Source organism: Podarcis tiliguerta, assembly GCF_965153285.1.
Source record: "Podarcis tiliguerta genome assembly, chromosome: 2".
NCBI lineage: Eukaryota > Metazoa > Chordata > Lepidosauria > Squamata > Lacertidae > Podarcis > Podarcis tiliguerta.
In genome coordinates this window covers 118,873,978-118,880,451 of record NC_139535.1, presented here as the reverse complement: position 1 = coordinate 118,880,451, position 6,474 = coordinate 118,873,978, and the positions used below count along the sequence as shown (strand labels likewise).

Genomic DNA, 6,474 nt, shown 5'->3' with positions numbered 1-6,474 from the left:
TGATAGCCTTAGTCTTCAGAAAATAGCCAAATCTCCTATCAGAGTTGGCCAAGCTGGTGGCCAGACCAAATCTTGTGACAGCAAACACCATAGTTTTAACTGCACTGAGCAAAAGAACTGCTTCCCTTCGTCTGCCCCAAATCTCCCACCATTCAGTTTCACTGGATGACCCCTCGTATTATGGGATAGGAAGAAAACCTTCTCTCTATCCACTTCCTGCACAGTGCGCATCATTTTATTGTGTGAATGTAGGCAATAGCAACACCATCACCTAAAGAAACGCCACCCGCCCTCTTGTACACACACAAATGCAGCAAACCACACGCAGCTCCAGACCAATTCCTGGAGACGGAATGTCGTGCCCTTGACGGAATCACAGGAAACACCTTGTCCCTGGAAAGCCATGGCAGCGTGCCTGGCGGCGCAGGGGCCTCTTCCTTCTCCTGCATTGTTTACAACACACCAAGCCGGATTTTCTTTTCTGCCTTGTGGTTGTGAGCTGCGTGGTGCAAGCAGAGGAGGGGGAAGAGCCTCATCAATGGAGGAGCTTCCAAGAACTAAGGCAGTGAACCTATGCCTGGGAGCAGGCCCCATTGAATGGGGTGGGGCTTAGGATTGAGCTTTGGGTCCCACTGCAAGCAATGGGTCTGGTTTCATTCATTTCAGAAGGACATGGAACAGAATCCTGCTCACGGTTACTGAGCCAAGTCCCACTGTGATCAGTGGAGCATAGAGTGGAGTGCACCCTAAACATACAATTTGATCTCAGTCAGGCTTGAAAATGTGCATAGGGTTGTTCTGAAAGTATGGTTCAGTGCAATTCAGTTGGCCTGAGAATTTGATCTTGGTAAATCTTTATTCTACCAAATCTAACAAAGTTGCTGCCATCTAGCCAATGTCTCCAGCAATGGAATAAGGCATTTGCAACCAATCAGGGATCCTAGTGGTTGTATACAGTGCTCACTCGACTTCCTGCTGTTCCTGTGGCACCCTAGAATCACATGGCCTCTTGCTGCCCCTGTTTGCCACTTATAGAGAACAATAATTTGTAAACTGGGAATGGCTGAACTTTCACATTTGTCCTCTGGACCCAACACGATGTGGTTTTTTGTTTTTAAAGCACTTTGTAGTTGAAAGGGTGCACTATCCTCTCAGGGGGAAAGCACTGTTTAAATCCTATTGGTTTCAATGGGAGATTTAAGCACATTAATCATTGCTACCATTGAAAGCAATGAGATTGAACGCTAGCTGGGTTGTGGGCTCTTAAAATGCAAATAATTCCTGGAAGTGCTAAAGGAATAATGAGGCCTTTCCAGCTAATCAATTAACCAATGCAAATTATGATAATCAAACTGTAAAGCAACCAGATGGATAACCAATTGCAAAATATGTGTATAAGCTAACTTTTCAAACATTTCCCCGACTCAGGATCAAGGGTGGAAGGGAGAATCACACACACACTTTGAGCACCAAATGTTAAGTATGAAGCTGCAGAGGCAATAAGCTTCCCTTTGAACAGTTTGTCCGCACAAATGCCAAAGGAAGCTAGCTAAGCTGTGAGGTCTTCATCACCACCCTACTAACTCTGCCAACTGGGCCTCCATTGTATGGTTGAGACTTTGAAATGCTAATAAATTTGCCTCACAATATCACCAGCAGCCCCAGTTTTCCTTCCTTGCTTTTATCATCCTGTTGTTGTCTGGAAAAGCCTGTGTTTTTAGAAGCTCTCTTCGACATCTTTTTTTCAACCAACAACTTGTTCTTTTTTAAAATAAATATTTTTAAAAATACATTTTTTTTATTTAAAAAAACCACCTCGGTTTACCAGCAGGGATTCATTTCTGCAATAACAAGTGCTAGACCTCAAATTTGCCTGCAGGGAAATACCGACCCTCTGTGTATTTATTGACGCCCCATTTTTCATCCAGGGAGCTGGAGGAATTCTGTCCCTCATTTTATCCTCACAACAACCCTGTGATGTAGGCTAGGTGGAGAGTGACTGGCTCATGGTCACCCAGTGAGCTTCACGGCAGAGCAGGGATTCGAACCTTGGCCTCTCAGGTCCTAGTGCAGCACTCTAACCACTTGCTTTTGCAGCTTTTGCTGGAACAGACCAGCACAGCTGCCCTTCTGGAAATTGTCACTAAGGTTCCTCGTTGTTCAGGAAAAGGCATTCTCAATATGCTCAGAGGCATTCTCATTTCTTCACATTTCCCTAATTCAAACCCAAGTTCTGATGGAGACAAAAGCTCTGCTGGATCTGCCAACAAAGGCTGAAACTTTTCTCGGGGTTAGCAAAAGCCAAGGGTTCTTTCAGTGAAGCTATGTTTAGGATTTTGCCATTGACTGAGGAGGATTAAATCAGAAAGAATCACAAGAAAAAAGAAAAAGGAAAAAATGAGATTAACTTTGCCAGTCCGGAACACGTTTTCTCAGAGGGAAACCGCAGTGAGCTCAGTGCCACTTACTTTCAAATAAACTTAGGGAAGCAATGTTATTCTGTGTCCCATGTGCCACAGTGTTAGACAGCGGTGAAAAGGCAATTCAAAGCTATAGATCATTAGGAAAGGAAATTAAAAATTAGAATTGCAGATGTCATAATGCTGTTCTGGTGTGGCTGCATTTGGAATGCCAGACCTATGCGTAAGAAAGAATCAAAACGGAGGATTCTCAGAAGAGCTGAGGGAAGTCCAAAAGAATGTATCTGTGAAAAAAATGTGTTATGTTTTTTATAATTTTGTATTGTAAAATGAATAAAAATATTTATAAAAATAAAAATGGAATGCCAGACCTACAAATCTACACATTTTGCCTTAGTGGCGACTTGGAAATCAATCTGCCTGTGTGTTTGGCTTCCCTGCTCCCTAAAATGTCTGATTGACCTTCATGTTTATAGATAAATAATTTTTTACAAAGGCACTGCAAGTCTTTGGTGCTTTCTCCTACAAAGGAGCTGGAGCTTCTAAATATGGGCACAGAAGAAAGCAGACAGGCAGAAAGTGCTCGCTCCAAAACAGCACATCGATTTTTTAAAAAACCGCTTCTCCCTAAAAACCTCTTAGCAATTCTGCCAAATCTGGCAGATAGGAGTCCAGTCTCCACTCTGACAGGCAAATGACACATTCCAGATCCTTGGAACAAAGCCAGTCATTTGCCCACGAGAGCCCATTGTGTCTCCATCAACTATCATGCCTAGATAAAGGTAGAGGGACCCCTGACCATTAGGTCCAGTCGCGGACGACTCTGGGGTTGCGGCGCTCATCTTGCTTTATTGGCCGAGCATGACTTAGCCGCTTCTGGCAAACCAGAGCAGCGCATGGAAACGCCGTTTACCTAGTGCACTACTAAAGTTCCCATCAGACCTGGCATAGCTCAGCAATGTGGTGCCTCTTCTGGAAGGAAGGAAGGAAGGACACTGTGTCCCCCAGCATCACTTAGGAGAGTCCTCTTTCCTGCCTCTGCTCCTCTCAGCGATCCCTCCTCTGATCTTGATGCCCAAATCCAGCTTCCAGGTCCAGCTCTCCCATTCCTCCCCAGTCTGCAACACACATCAAAGAAAGGCCAATGGAAAGGATCAGTGTGTCTCTTCTCACAGCGCCTCTGGTTTCCAGGGCGGAAGGGATGTTGATTTAGCAGCAGCAGTTTGGGGGCAAAAGCCAAGGGGACAGCCTGGGTTTGGCTGCTCTGCAAGGAGATGGTGGACGGCTGCCCAGCAGCGGATGCTGCCAGAGTGCTGGAAGAGCCAGGGTGATGGCAGAAAGGGCCAGCTGGTTTATCTAATGCCAACTTTCCTGCAGGAGCAGACACATGACAGCTGAATCTCCCCCATCCACCCACAGATCCTTGTCCTCTCCCCTCCCCTCCTGTTCCTCGGCAATTTGCTTAGCCTTTTCTGGAGAGACCACACGGATCCAAAAATCTGGATACGAACCCTGCGCAACATTCATAGGATCTGCCAACGCGCAAGGCTCGCTTTGCAGGCCGATTCACACACACATTGTGCAGGATCGTGGTGCATGACACCCAACAAGACATGCTTGCACCAAATTGCCTTGCACACAGGAATGAGGTGTTCGAAGCAACACCTGTCCAGACAACCAGTTTAACATTTGGTAAAACTATTCATGGATCGTACTACTTCAGACTGCAAGCAGGGGGTGGGGTGACATCCCTGATTGCTCCCCTGTACAAAGAACTCCCAATTATAAAACTGTTGACTGGCAAATGTCCGTCTTGGGAGACCACGGAAGAGGGTGCCTTGGGAGTGCAACAAAAAGTTGCAGCACTTACTGGAACTGCTGCCTCCCACGTTGTTTTTGCTGTGTTAGCAGCCCTGAAGTGACCTCCCTGGGGCACAAGCCTGGGCAGGGTATATGGAGGTCCTGGGCTGCCCAGATGACAAGACCCTCCTCTCAGCCTTGCTGATGTGGTCGAAGGAAAGCAGAGCAAGATGTTTGGCACCAGCTTTGTTGCAGGAGTTGCCAGAAGGAGGTGTACAAGTCGCCATCCCACCATCTTAGGGACTTCAGATTTTTGTAGGGCCTATTCCTTAGCCTTTCTTCTCCTGAAGATGCCCTGCAGGCCAGCAAGTATGGATTTTCCTCCTAAGGCTCAGAGTTTTTCTTCTTCTATAGAACTATAAAGTGTAGGGGGTACAGAAGTGTGAGCAGGAGCCTTTCCCCACTCCGAACATGCTTAAAAGCCAAACAGCAACTTGGAAGCCTGCTCAGACCAGGGCTTATGATGTGCAGGGAGGTTTCTAAGCGGAACAACTTACTGGCCAAGCACGTTCACAATCCCTCTTCGCACCCTCACACTACTGAGAAGAGCCTGCTGGGTCAGCCCTATGCCCCATCTAGCCCAGCGACCTCTTCTCACAGTGGCCCACCAGATGCCTATTATGGGAAGCCCACCAGCACAGGCATAGGCAAACTCAGCCCTCCAGATGTTTTGGGACTACAATTCCCATCATCTCTGACCACTGGTCCTGTTAGCTAGGGATGATGGGAGTTGTAGTCCCAAAACATCTGGAGGGCCGAGTTTGCCTGTGCCTGCACCAGCAGGATCTGAGCACCAGAGCCCTCTCCCCTGCTGTGGTTTCCAGCAACCAGAATTCAGAAGCATTTCTGCCTCCAGCTGCGGAGGCGGAGCAGAACCACCTTGGCTAGGAGCCAAGGATAGCCATCTCCTCCATGAATGGTTCTAAGCCTCTTTTAAAGTCATTCAAGTTGGTAGCCATCATCACGTCTCCTGAGGGAGGGAGTTCCACAGTTTACCAAGTGCTTTATTTTATCTCACCTGACGCTTCTTTGGATGCCCACAAGTGTGATGAAGGGGGGGGGGGCTTTATCCACTTTCTCCATACAGTGCATAATTTATTCAATGTCTATCACATCAACTCTTACTCATATTTTCTTTAAAGATTTCCAGACACTGCGTTCTTTCTTCCCAGGGGAGCTGCTCCACCCCCTTGGTCATCTTGGTCGCCCTGAGCAATGGTCTCCTGTCAGGGCTCGGGTGTGCCGCCCTGCTGCCCTTGTCATGTCTTCACAGTGAACACCTAAAGACGCTTTAGATGTTGGGGGAAGAATTCAAGCCCAGCTTTCCCCTAACATGCTAATTTTCCAATTTTACGTAGTTGGGCAGGTGGCAGCCTGAAACGGCACAGTTCCAGAATTTTTCATTTTATTTAAACCACTTTCATCCCTGTATTCAGCCAAAAAGGGGTCCCAGAGCAGCTTGTAACTCTCAGCCGTAGGACATAAGGAAAAGGGGTTGGGAGGCGGGGGGTGGAAAGCAAATTACCAGCTGGTGATGACCAGCTGGAACAGAAAGATTTCAATGCGAGAAGAAGCCAAAAGCTGCTAGTTTTCAGCAGAGCGGATGGAGAGTCCATGCAGCTCTCCTCTGTCTGCTGGAATGGCTGTTGCTGACAGGTGAGGGTGGAGGTGGTCTCCCAGCAGAGCAGACCCAGAGGCCTGTAGCCCCATCTCTCTCCCTCTCTTGCAGCCTGAAGGAATAGCTGTTGCAGATGACGGTTGAGGGAGAAGTCCAATGATTAACAGTTTTCAGTGATGTCATAATATGCGACGTCATAATATGTGACATCATAATAATGGAATGGGCATGAGCAGAGTACCTTTCCTTCACCATTGAATAACTACATATCTGGGGCTAAAGGGAAGTGGGTTTGACCTCCAGGCAAATTTTATTTGCTTTTAAACTTGAAGATCTCTCACTCTCTCTCTCTCTCACACACACACACATTTTCTTTTCACAAAAGACCTGAAGTAACCACCTCACCAGGCAGAGCTGCAGCACTCATCGGAAGCAAAGCCCCAAAACTTTTGCAGGTGAAAACAGTATTTTTAAAAAAATAATCATAGTCTTTTCATAAAATAATAAAACAGCAGCAGAAAACAACAATATACGGCCACATATGGAGTCAATCCTCTGTAGGTACACAGATTTAGC

General features: G+C 46.8%; 1 long non-coding RNA gene across 1 annotated transcript; it reads right to left on the bottom strand.

Moving 5' to 3' along the window:
• Window positions 1–219: 219 nt before the first annotated feature.
• On the bottom strand, window positions 220–6,044 carry LOC310670024. Its single transcript, XR_014507484.1, has 2 exons — window positions 5,806–6,044; window positions 220–499 (listed from the first exon to the last, which is right to left on the bottom strand). It is a non-coding gene; the product is annotated as an uncharacterized lncRNA (long non-coding RNA).
• Between the last annotated feature and the right edge of the window lie 430 nt (window positions 6,045–6,474).